The sequence below is a fragment of the Ovis canadensis genome, chromosome 13 (genome assembly GCF_042477335.2).
Source record: "Ovis canadensis isolate MfBH-ARS-UI-01 breed Bighorn chromosome 13, ARS-UI_OviCan_v2, whole genome shotgun sequence".
NCBI classification, from domain to species: Eukaryota; Metazoa; Chordata; class Mammalia; order Artiodactyla; family Bovidae; genus Ovis; species Ovis canadensis.
The window spans coordinates 94,439,927-94,453,605 of record NC_091257.1 but is presented as its reverse complement, the minus strand read 5'-3'; positions in this window follow the sequence as shown (position 1 = coordinate 94,453,605).

Genomic DNA, 13,679 nt, shown 5'->3' with positions numbered 1-13,679 from the left:
CATTGTAAAACATGTTATAAAGGAAATCATTGAATCTGCTAGGATGGGACACCATTAATTCAGCAGAAATCTCTGGAAATAGATATGGAGAGGGTGGGGGCGATGTGGGCTCCTGAGAAGAAATATGGGAAGAAATATCCACTGTGAAAAATTAACAGATAGCTTGCAGCCAGAAGGCATTTAGAAAATAAGGAAACAGGAAACACTGGGAAAAAAATCTTTGATGTTGAAATGATCTTTGTTCAAAAAATTAGAAGGAAGAAATTTCCTTCCAAGTCAGCGGACTTGGGTTTTCATCTTCCTCTTCAAACGAGAGTTAACAGCCCCTGTGAGCTTCCCGCTCCTGGGAGATTTCAGGGCCCTTAGATACAGCCTTCCGGGTCTGCTTGGGGTCTCCACCCTGCCCTCTTCTCTCCAGGCTGGGAAGGAGCAACAAAGGAGCAATCTAACTTTTTCATGTTTCATCACTGAGTCAGGATAACCGGCAGGCGACGTCCATGGGGGTGAGCTGGGAGCCTTTGGTCCAAGGAGGGAGTTTTGTAGAGAAGCCTGTTCAGAGACTTAAACATGTTCCTTTTATTTCTTTTGCCTCAGGGCTGCTGTCTGTAGAAACAAAGTGTTTTGTTTCATTAAAAAAAAATCCACTGAAAACAGAAATGTCTCAATTAATTATCCCCTTATCCAAGACTGTCAAAGAAATGCAGGTGCCAAGAGATACTGACAGCAATAGCTCCTGTCTTGCCCCAAACAGGCAAAACAGCAAAGAGGTGAGCTGCAGCTCAGGAAGAAAATAAATAGAAAATTATTGACAACTTGGATACAAGGCAAAAGATACTGCATACTCTCTCAAAATCAGAACAATTCTGCCCAAGGTTTGGCTCCCTAGACCAACAGCATCAGTATCCCCTGTGAACTTGTTAGGAATGCAAATTCTTGGGTCCCATCCAAGACCTACTGAATCAGAAACTTTGGGGGTGGGGTCCCGCAGGCCATGTCTTAACTAGCCCTATGTTTGAACAAGGGGGTTCTGATGAAGGCCAAAGCTTGGGAACTGTTGTTGAGAACATATACCTTTTGTTTGACTTTCCATGTCTTTCTTGATTGAAGCCAAGATTCGGGCTTGAAAGAATACTTACTGTATGACTCCATTATATGAAATTCAAAAACAGGAAAAATGAATCTACGCAATAGAAATCAGAGAAAGGTTACTCTGGGGGGGAAGCATTATAAACTGACTGGGGAGGGAAAGATGGAGCTTTTGGAGTGTTAGACCGTTCCACATCTTATCTACTCAGGTGTATACATACGTAAATACCACCAAGCCATGCACTTCAGATTTCTGTACTTTTAAAATGTAAAAATATAAAGCTCCACAGGTAATTCTGATGCCCCACTGAGGTTGGGAAAAGAGACCTATTTCGCCCACACTGAAAAAAATAAAAGCTTTTTATTCTGAATATTGCTAATTAAAGCTTCCAACAACTCAGCCTGCTTTGTTCCAAAACCATACATGCAAAAATCGTGCCTTGTAAAATGGATGAATTAGTTGGCAATTATTTGCTTTGCAGAAGTGTTCACGGTGGGGTTCCTTTAAACGGCGGGCTCCCTTAGGTAGCTTTGAAAAATGGGATCCAAGTTGCCAAAAGGCTATGTATTTGCAATTGTTAATAGAGGCACCAAATGTTGGTGACTTATTGGTTCTGGAGGGGAGTCCAGATGGGAGGTGGGAATTCAGCCATAACACTGTAGACAGAGGTCATCTGCCATCTTCAGTTCTTCTTGTTCTGAGTATTGTTTCATGTGGGTGGAGGGTAAAGCCTTTAAGAATGGAAAGCAGAGACCACAAAGAACCCAACACCCTAAAAATGTAATGGGGGGGACTTCCCTACTGGGTCAGTGGCTAAGACTCTGTGCTCGCCATGCAGGGAGCCTGGATCTGATCCCTGGTCGGGGAACTAGATCCCATATGCTTCAACAAAGGCCAAAGACCCCCCGAGCTGCCACCGAGATCTGGTTGTTGCTGTTCAGTCATTGAGTCATGTCTGACTCTTTGTGACCCCATGGACTACCCTGGCCTTCACCATCTCCCAGAGTTTGCTCAGATTCATGTCCATTGAGTCAGTGATGTTATCTAACCAACTCATCCACTGCCAACCTTTCTCTTGCCTTCAATCTTTCCCAGCTTCGGGGTCTTTTCGCAGTTGGCTCTTCACATCAGGTGGCCAAAGTATTGGAGTTTCAGCTTCAGCATCTGTCCTCTCAGTGAATATTCAGGGTTGATTTCCTTTAGGATAGACTGGTTGGATCTCCTTGCAGTCCAAGGGACTCTTAAGAGTCTTCTCCAGCACCACAATTTGAAAGCAACAATTCTTTGGCGCTCAGCTTTCTTTATGGTCCAACTTTCACATCCATAGAATGACTACTGGAAAAACCATAGCTCTGACTATACAGACTTTTGTCTCTGCTTTTTAATACACTGTCTAGGTTTGTCATAGCTTTCCTTCCAAGGAGCAAGGGTCTTTTCATTTCATGGCTGCAGTCACCATCCACAATGATTTTGGAAGACCTGGTGCAGCCAACTAAATAAATTTTTTTTTTAATGTAATGAGCTCAGTGTAGGAGGAAGATAGCATCAAGGCAGTGTGGCTCAACTCCACACATGTTAGAGTCACTGGTGATCTTGTTACAATGCAGAGGCTGGTTAAGGCCTGAGATTCCGTATTTCCCCCAAGTTCCCTGCGGAAGACAATGCTGCTGGTCTATGCACCAGACTTCATGAGAAGCGAGGACAGAGGTATCTTGCATGGATCATCTCTCTTCACCCTCAACACCAGGCTCTACATGTGTGCTATTATTCTCATTTTACAGATAGGGAAACTGAGGCAGAGGCCAGCTAAGTTGCCCAGCTAGCAGGTGGGGTCTGAACTCAGGCCTAGTCTGACCCTGGTCTTCTTGCTAACACAGTCAGGGGTAAAGCAGAGCTGGCGCAGACAGGAACTTCCTTCTCCACACTCAGCCTCCCCTTTCCCCACCTCATGGCTCTGAAGGCAGACAATTAGCTAGCCTCCAGCCAGCGTTCTGTCTCCAATTATATTCAATTACAAACGGAAAGCTATTTTTGGTGAGGAATATAGATGAGGGCTGTGGTAACGTCCCCTCCCCTCCCTGCCACCCTCTCCACCCTTCTTGAAGCTAAAACTTCAATAGGATACCAATAAATAGGAGTCTGCCGGGGACCAAGGTGCAGAATTACCTTCACTGCTGCAGGCATGACTTCGGTCCCTGTTACCCAAGTCAGTCTTTTGTATGCTTCCTGTTAAACCTTGGGAAGCGTCCCTTTCCCCTCACAGCCCATTTTGCAGTTACACAGCAGTGGGGTTTATGAAAGAGCTTCTGTTTTTTTAATCGAAATTGCATCTCCAGCTAATCTCTCTGCCTTTCCCCCAGTGCGCATGCCAAACATCATTTTGCAAGGTGAGTTCCTGGGGGTACCAAGTGCTTCTAACTGTGAAGAGAGATTAGAAATGCAGAATGATGACACTCCCAAGACAGACCAAGACAGAGGAGCTCAGGAGGCCGTGGTGGCCTCTCGCCATGCCTGAGGAGCTGAGCCACACCCACAGGGCTGTAGGAGGCTGGGAGCTCACGCGGGGACTTGCTCTCCCTCCAGCGCTGGGCCCCGCTGGCGCTCTCACTCCAGACTCCTGTCTTGCACTGAGCCTGGCTCTGTGCAGATATGTTGACTGCTGAATATTTAGAAAAAGAGATTCTTCCCCCTGTTCCTTTCTGACCCCAGGTGGGTACCCTCTTTAGTTCCATAAACTCAAACTCCAGGCAAAAGCAAGCCTGAGTAGCTATGGTGTGTGTGCTTAGCCATTCAGTTGTGTCCAGTTCCTTGCAACTTTGTGCAGTGTAGCCCACCAGGCTCCTCTGTCCATGGGATTCTCCAGGCAAGAACACTGGAGTGGGCTGTCATGCCCTCCTCCAGGGAATCTTGCCAACCCAGGGATCGAACAGAGTCTCTTATGTCTCCTGCATTGGAAGGTGGGTTCCTTACCAATAGCGCCACCTGGGAGGCAACAGTAGCTATGTTAATTTCAGACAAAGCTGACTGACTTTAGAACAAAGGCTTTTTCAAGGATAAAGAAAGGTATTGCATAATGATAAAGGTCTCCATTCTCCAAGAAGACATAGCAATTCTCATTGCGTCTGTGTCTAACAACAGGACATCAAAATAGACAAGGCAGAAAGTAACAGAACTAAAAGGGGAGATATATTAATATATCAGTGTGTTCATAGCTGGATGTTTCAACACTCCTTTCTCAGTAATTCATTGAACAAGTAAGTGAAAAATCATTTTGGATACAGAAGGTCGATATACGACTACCTACCACATGGACTTAACTCATATTTATAGAACCCTCTAATCCAGCCACAGAAGAATGCATGTTCTTCTCAAGTGTGCCTAGAACATTCACCAAGATGCACCATAATCTGGTCAATAAAACCAACCTTAACAAATTTACAAGAAGAGCAATCATACAAACTATGTTCTTGCAAAGTTAAATTATGATTATACAAAAGTAAACTAGAAGTTGTTGACTGAAAAAACGCACACCCTAAAGGTTGAGGATTGTGTCTTATTTAGCAGACAAGAGTGGAGACTGAAGCCCGGGATACAACCTCTCAGAGAGCCCTGAGGAAGTGTTCAGAAGAGGTAAGGGAGGAGCCAGGATCTACACGGTAAAAAACTATAAACCACTGATGAAAGACATGAACGAAGGTCTAAGAAAACGGAGAGACACAATGTGTTCATGGGTTGAAAGACTCAGTGTTGTTAAGATGTTCATTTACTATAATCTGATCCATAGATTTAAAATCCCACAAACTCTTTTGTAGATGCAGACAAAAAGTGAAGTTGCTCGGTTGTGTCTGACCCCTTGTGACCCCATGGACTGTAGCCTACCGGGCTTCTTTGTCCGTGGGATTTTCCAAGCCAGAGTACTGGAGTCGGTTGCCATTTCCTTCTCCAAGATATAGACAAGCTGATTCCAAATTTTATGTGGAAAAGCAAAAGACCTAGAATAGGTAAAACTGTTCTGGAAAAGGAGAACGAAGCTGGAGGAATCTCACTGCTTGGTTTCAAGGCTCAGTATAAAGCTACAGTGATTAAGCTGATATGGTATTGATGAAAGGGTAGATACATAGATCAATGGAGTAGAATAGAGAGCCCAGAAATTGACGCACACAAATATGGTCATCTGGTTTTTGACAAAGATGCAAAGGCAGTTCAACAGAGAACGAATAATCTTTTACATAAATTGTGCGGAAACGACTGGACATCCCTATTGAGCCATTACTAGGCTTCCCGCTGCCAGTAATGGCTGGCCATTAGCAGCTATTCCAGGCGGCTCAGCAGTAAAGAATCTGCCTGCCCACACAGGAGACGTGGGTTCAATCCCTGGGTCGGGAAGATCCCCTGGAGAAGGAAATGGCAACCCACTCCAGTACTCTTGCTTGGAAAATTCCATGGACAGAGGAGTCTGGCAGGCTACAGTCCCTGGGGTCGCAAGAGAGTTGGACACGACTTAGTGACTAAATGACATGTTTAGTATTAAGTGTTTTCCATGCATCATAATATTTCATCTGTACAAAACACTGTGAAATCAGTCTTGCTAATATTTCCAGTGCTCAGATATGGACACTGAGGCTAAGTATTTGTCTGAAAGCAGTTACTGTGTGGCAGAGCCAGATATCAATCAAAAAGTCTAGCAGCAAAGACAGAGTTCAAAACCACAGCAGCCAGTTTGTCTCAGGCAAGTTACTCAGTTTCCCTGAGACTCAGTTTATTTATCTACAAAATAGGAATATTAGTATTTACTTCCAAAGGTTGATGCAAGACTTAGGAGAATTTAGAATACCTGGAGCACAGTAGGTATTTATTTGTGTTCAATAAATGTTAGTCCCACCTTCTCCTCATCCCTAAAGACCTGTCACTGGCAAGGTACACAGCCCTCTGCTTGTGGCTGACATGCTGCTGATCTGGGTAAATAGTGGTGACTTCCTCCTTTTGTGCCTAGATCAGTCTGTAGGGAAGGGCCTTCAAGGTCCTGGGTCGGAGGACCAGAGATGCCCCCAGGCTTAAATCATCCTCAACTCTGGAAGGAATGACTGGAGTCTGAAGCCAAGACACTATGTCTCAAAATGACTCAATACATCCTCCTCCAAGATGCCTTGAGATATTCCTGATGCCAAGAGGTCTTCCTGATTTCTAAAATTCTTACCTACTCATCCACCCCCTTGTTCACTCATTTGCTAAATACCTACTTACTCGGTAATTACATTATATCTGCCATACTCTAAGTCCTGAGGATGCAGAAATAAATTAGACATCTTCCCTGCCCTGGAGGAAGTCACAGGAGAAAAAGTTATGGGCATCTGTGTTTTCTGACTGTCCAGCTCGTTTTCAATCCCCTTGCCCTTCTTTGGGGGGAGTTTCTGCCTTTCCACGGCCGAAGCCAGAGAGTCAGTATCCCAGCATCCCTTGCACCCAGGGCATCATCATGTGACACAGGCTCCACCAATCAGACATCGTCATGTGAAATTTCAATTCTGAATTGAGTGACAGAAGACATAGATGCCCAGAGAGCCTAGTTCTGAGTGTCCAGCTTTGAGAGGCATCAGGGGCTCTATTCAGTGAGATTTTAGCTTTATTCCTGATTGCATAGCCTCCGAGCTGCCTCCAGCCCTCCTGGAGATTCTTTGAACCACCTCATCTCCTTTAATAAGTTTTCTATTAAAATGTCTAGAGTAGATTCAGTCATTTGCAAGTAAGAAATCAGGCTGATAAGGGAGCAAAGATAGTCAAACGGTTAACTACGAAGTGATGTGACAGGGGCTGTAAGAAGGAGCTATTCGGCTGGAGGTGAAGGAAACAGTCCCCCTGCAAGGCACCAGAGGAGAGCAGTCACAGCACAGTGCTGGGGGCTGAGTCCGGGGTCAAACTTTAGCTGTGTGATGTTAGCTCAGTTGCTCAACCTCTCTGATCCTTAAATTCCTTTTCTTTGAAATGGGGACAATAATACCTAACTCAGTCAAGGGTTGTGATAATAGAAAACCTCTGTAAGGCAAATGCTATTAAGTATGGCAAAGACTCACTAAACATCAATATTGATCAGCAGCCATCAACCTCGCCAGCCCTGCTGGGGGGAAATCAGGGACGGAATCTTGGACATTTAAACCCAACTTTAAAGAATCAGCATTAGGAATATACCCACAACTAACACACTGTTGCACTGGATTGTCTGAGAAGCAGAATCAAATTTTACCTTAAAAATGTAGCATAGATCTCAGGACTTCCTTGGTGGTCCAGTGAGTGAGAATCTGCACTCCTAATGCAGGGGGCCTGGGTTCGATCCTTGATCGGGGAACTAGATCCTGCTTGACGCAACTAAGACCCAGTGCAGCCAAATAAATAAATATTTTTTTTTTAAAAAGTACAGTATGGATATTGACTGTGATAGGAATGAAAGAAACCAGATACAAAACAGTCTGTCCTGTATGATTCCACTTGTACAAAATTCTAAAACAGGAAAGACCCATCTATAACAACAGGAAGAGGATCAGTCATTTCAAAAGGCACGAGCTAGGGGGATTGACTGCAAAAGGGCACAAGGGTGCTTTCTGGAGTGATAGAAAAGTTCTATGTCTTGATAGCAAATGTGTTTACATGTCTGTATGTGTTTGTCAAAACCCAAACTGTACAGGTAAAACAGGTGTATTGTATTGCATATAAATTATACTCCATAAAGTGTCTGACTCTTTGTGACCCCATGGACTGTAGCCCACCAGGATCCTCTGTCCATGGAATTCTCCAGGCAAGAATACTGGAGTGGGGTGCCGTTTCCTCCTCCAGGGGATCTTCCTGACCCAGGAATCGAGCCCAGATCTCTTGCATGGCAGGCAGATTCTTTGCCATCTGAGCCACCAGGCAAGTAAAGTTTATTTTAAAGATGAGTAATATGGGCCGTCCAGAAGCACCGACAAAACCTAGAATCTCTTCTCCTCTCCCTTCTCCTTCTCCCTGCCTCCTTCCTCCTTTCTCCTTCCTCCCTCTGTCCCAGGGAGCAGACATCTCCCTGTCCTCTGTCTCCTCAGCCCCGCCTAACACCCAGTAGTTACTTTTCCAGGTCCTGCTTCTCTCTTGGCAAATTGATGGCTCCAAGCTACACAGCTCCTAGCGCGTCATTACAGCTTGTTAACTTGGAGTCACTCAGACAAATTCCTTTCCCTCCCATCCAATTTTGAATTAAGTCAGGAGAAGACAGATGGGCCAAACGTTACCAGAGTTGGAATTTATGACAAGCAGCTACTTTTTCCAGAAGCCTCTGCTGGCACCTCCCCTCTGCGATGACTCAACAGAAGCTCTCACCCTGCCTCTGGTGGCCCCACGTGGTTTCCCTGACAGCTGCCATTATGATCCCGCTCCACAAATGCTTTGCAAGGCTTCGGCGGTTTGCCAGACCCTGGAATCTGGGGGTGCAGTGAGGTCCAGTGGGTGGCCCCTGCCTTCAGAGCGTTTAGGGTCTGGTGGGGCCCCAGACAAGTTAGAACTGAGATGATAGGGCCGCCTGGAGCTGCTAGGACAGAGGTGGCAAGTGTACTGAGGAATACGGAAGAGACATGGCGGGACAAGGAGCAATCAGGAGGGACACCTGGAGGAGGTGTCCCTTGGGATGAGCCTGGAAGGAGGACGAGGAGCTCCAGAGACCCTGATTTTTAGTTCATATTAATAACTAGCCTTTGCTGAGCTCCATCAATGAACCAGGGTCTGGGCTCAGCTTTTTCCATGTCTTATCTCATTTCAACAATTGCAATCACTCTCTCCATCTTCCCAGTGAGCAATCCAAGACTCAGACGTAAAATGATTTGCTCATGGTCAGCCAGATAAAGAATGGTCGTAATTAGAGCTACCAGTCCAAACCACTTTCTCTCTGCCAGGCTCTTATTTTACTGCGTCTTTCTGACAATCCAACCAACTCGGTTTTAGTATTACAGCCTGTTTAAACCTGAAGACACTGAGGCTCAGAGAGGTTAGGTGGTTTATCCTGGGTCACACAGCCAGAAAGTTATAGACCTAGGATACAAACACAGACAGTTCAGCTCCAAATCACACGTTCTCCAGCACGACACTCCACTGCCAGACATGTTCCAAGGCCTGTGCTCTCAGCGCAAAACAGATAGTCTCTTAGGAGGGCAATGTGCAGGGTAAGTGAGATAAACTCCGGAGAGCTCTAAGCATATGTCTGGCATATCGCAAGAACCCTGTACTACTGGCCGATCTTTAAAAAATCATTTCTTCGTTTGAGCGCATTGGGTCTTAGTTGCAGCATGTGGGATCTAGTTCCCTGACCAGGGATTGAACCTGGCGCCCTGCACTGGGAGCACGGGGTCTTAGCCACTGGACCATCAGGGAAATCTCAGCTGCTTTTCCTAAGGAGCGACACACAGGCACTAAAAGTAACTCATCCTCTCAGCACATGCTTGCTGAGCACCAGCTGTGGGCTGGGGGCATCGCTGGGGATGCAAGGCTGGGAGAGACAAGGGTCCCAGAGCCCACCAGACTTGCAGTTCGTATTCAAACTGCAAGGAGATTGCAATCCTGTTCCTCTTAAAGGTGAACCAGTACCCACAGCAGGAGATACGACTGTATTTACTATATGGTCTCAAGTTATATTATAAAAAAAAAAAAAACACACACACACAAAAAAACACCTCAGCCAAGAAAAAAGCTTAGGCAAAGAAATGCCCCCAAATGCTAATAGCAGTTGACTTTGGGTGGCGGGACAATGGATGGAATATTTTTTTCCTTTTAATGCTCTTCTGGATTAAAGAAAACTTTACAGTTTTCTCTGTGGGGAAAATGTTAAAGAGGTGAGAAGTGGAGATGGTCCCGGGCAAGGACAGCGGCCCATGTGGGCGTGTCCCTACCAGCCCTGCCACCCCGCTACCCGGCCCAGACCCCGGAGGAGCAGAAGGCCCTGCTTGCCCTCCAGAAACCCGTCCTCCAGCAACATGTCCTGGGTCTTCACACCTCCGCAGGCTCCATCCCCACTCCTCGCTCCCCTCAAGTTCCTCCGCCAAGACATTCAATTTCTTCCAGAAAAATAATGAGACAAGGGTTCTAAATTGGAACGAAGAAATGACATTCCTATTTATTATTTAATCTGGTCTCAGACTTGAATGAACACTTCCAGGGGTAATTACCGCAAGACTCCAAATTCATTTCTAGGAAGCGGTCGCCAGAGGCGTGTGTGGAAGGTAACGACACAGTTCAATATTTATGAAGCCACATTTCCCAAGAACATCAGGCCCTCGAGGCGCCTGGAGAAACCTCACCCAGCGAAGATCAAAAATCAGAATGGTGTGCTTGCTTTCAGTGTACACGCACGCATGCACACACACACAGACACATACACTCACCCACTCCCTGATTCTGGCCCTTCGTTAGCCTCACCCCTGGGCTGTAAGAGGGTCAGAGGAGTGGGGAGCAGGCTTCCAATACAGACCCTCAAACCAAAGAGAGCCCAGGGAAGTCACGTCTTCACAGATTCTCAAGCAACTTCTGCTCTGAAAGAGCTAACCATCCAAACAAACACTTCCTGATGATGTACGTATATGGCAGACACGTGGCATGTTTTACAACAGGACACAAAAGCCTCAATCATAAAAGAAAAGTTGGACAAATTCATCAAAATTAGGACCTTCTGCCCAAAGAAAGACCCCATTAAGAAAATAAAAAGACAAGCCGTGAACTGGGAGAAAATAGTCAAAAGACACTGTATCAGACAAAGGACCGGCATCCAGAACTCTGGATATAATAATGATAATACAATATATATAATGAACTCCCGTTGCTGTTGTTCAGTCACTGAGTCGTGTCTGCCTCTTGGCAACCCCATGGACTGCAGCACACCAGGCTTCCCTGTCCTTCATCTCCCCGAGTTTGCTCAAATTCACATCCTCTGAGTCAGTGATGCTATCTAACCATCTCATCCTCTGCCGCCCTTCTCTTCTTTTGCCTTCAATCTTTCCCAGCATCAGGGGCTTTTCCAATGAACCCTTACAACTCAATAAAAAGACAAAAACCCAATAATAAAATGAACAAAAGAGTCAAACAGACACTTCAAAAAGGTAGATAGAGAAATGGCCAGTAAACATGTTGCAAAGGTGCTCAACATCTTTTGTCATCAGGGAGGTGCAAACTAAAACCACCGTGAGATATTACTGCAAATCCATTAGAACAGGGCAAGTTAAAAAATAAAATGACCTGATAAAACCAAGTGTCGGTGAAGGTGTGAAGCACCTGGAACTCACACACAGCTGGTGAAATGTAATATGGTTGATCCACTTTGGAAAACATGTCGCAGTTTGTTACAAAGGTAAATGTATACCAATTATACGACTAAGCAATCCAACCATTATGTATTTATGCAAGGAAATAGAAATTAAAGGACTTGCACATGAATGCCAATAACTGGAAACCACTCACATTCACAATCAGTAAGTAAACGGATAAGCAATCTGAGGTCCAGTCATACAGCAGAATAGTACTTGACAATAAAAAGTAACAAACTAATGCCACAGGCAATAACATGGATCACACAGAAAAACACAACGCTGAGCTAAAGAAATCAGACATAAAAGAGCCCAAATGGCGTGATTCCATTCATGTGAAGTTTCAGAACAGGCAGAACTAATATGTAATGCTAGAAAATGAAGTGGTAACTGCCTGGAGTGGGGTGAGAGCTGGAGGCTGGCTCCCAAGGGACAGAAGGGAACTTTCTGAAGAGAGGCTGTGTGCTGTGCTCAGTAGCCTCCAACTCTGCGACCCCACAGACTGCAGCCCACCAGGCTCCTCTGTCCATGAGATCTTCCAGGCAAGAAACCTGGAGTGGGGCACCATTCTCTTTTCCTGGGGATCTTCCTGAGTCAGGGGTCGAACCTGCGTCTCCTGCGTTGGCAGGCAGATTCTGTGTCACTGAGTCACCTGGGAAGCCCTTCTGAAATGATGGAAACGTTCTGTCTTAACCGAGGTGATGGTAGCGAGAGAGTTTACAGGTGTCAAAACTTGTCAAGCAAAAAAAAAAAAAACCAACTTGTCAAGCTCCACGCTTAAAACACTTGCATTTCATGACATCTGCATCAAATCGAATGAAGTCAGTTAAATTTAAAAAGAAGAGAGGCTTCCCTGGTGTCCAGCGGTTAAGAATCCACCTGCCAGTGCAGAGGACATGGGTTTGATCCCCGATCTGGGAAGATCCCACATGTCGCGGAGCTGCTAAGCGCCTGCACTGCAACTACTGAGCCCATGCTCCGAAACAATAGACGCCGCTGCAATGAGAAGCCCTGGCGTTGCACAAGAGCAGCCCCTGCTCGCTGCAACTAGAGAAAGCCTGCACGCAGCAATGAAGACCCAGCAGCGCCAAAAATAAATAATCTTCAAAAAAAATAGAAGAGGAGCCATTTCCTCCAGTTTCAAATTTTATCAATTCCAACACTCAGCTAACATCCTCCTCTAAGAAAACTACAGAAGCAGCCAGCCTCCCCAGACCCACACTTGCCAAGCACACCCAAACCTAAATCGACCTTTCTTTCCTCTATGAGCGCCTATGAAAGGCCTACTGTGTGCTGTTTGTCAGGAAGCAATGTAGCAAAGCTGTTAGGAGCACAGTTTGGGGGGCAGATGATTCTAAATGCAAGTCCTGCTTCTATTCACAGTGCTTTTGGCAAAGAACATAAAGACTCCTGGAGACTGCTGGAGGTTCCCGCAGGTATGAGGCGGTGCCTCGTCCCAAGGGCACATGGCTTCCTGGGATGAGAACTATATTCCCCAGTTTCCTTGCTGCTTGAAAGTGAAAGTGTTAATTGCTCAGTCATGTCTGACTCTTTGCGACCCCATGGACTGTATAGCCTCTGTCCATGGAATTCTCCAGGCAAGAATACTGGAGTGGGTAACATTCCCTTCTCCAGGAGATATTCCTGATCCAGGGATTAAACCTGGGTCTCCCACACTGCAGGCAGATTCTTTACCATCTGAGCCACCAGGGAAGCCTATGAGTACTCTGTGTGTTAGTTGCTTAGCTGTGTCCGACTCTTTGTGACCCTGTGGAATATAGCCCGCCAGGCTCCTCTGTCCATAGAATTCTCCAGGCAAGAACACTGGGGTGGGTAGCCATTCCCTTTTCCAGGGGGGTCTTCCCGACCCAGGGATCAAACCTGGGTCTTCCGCACTGCAGGCAGAGTCTCTGAGCCACCATTTCCCAGTTTCCAGGCTGCTTAAGGTGGCCTTGCTTCACCCCATTGGGCAGATGCCGTGAGGCCCCTTCCAGGAGCCTCCTTAAGCCACCGTGCTCCCTCCCCCTTGGGTCCTGCCTGCCCTCCTCTCTCTGTGTGCCACCATAATGGGCCGCGCACCCACACACATCAAGTGACGGGGCATCTGCACCAGCTACACCACTCCGCTGCCATGCCTCTCAGCCCTGGGCACCCACACCCATCATTTCATGAGAGAAACAAGCATCCCTCTTGCTCGTTTTGAGTTTCTGTCAGCTTTAACCCAATCCCAGACTTAACTGAAATGAGTACATCTCAGGAAAGCTGTACATTTAAGATCTAGG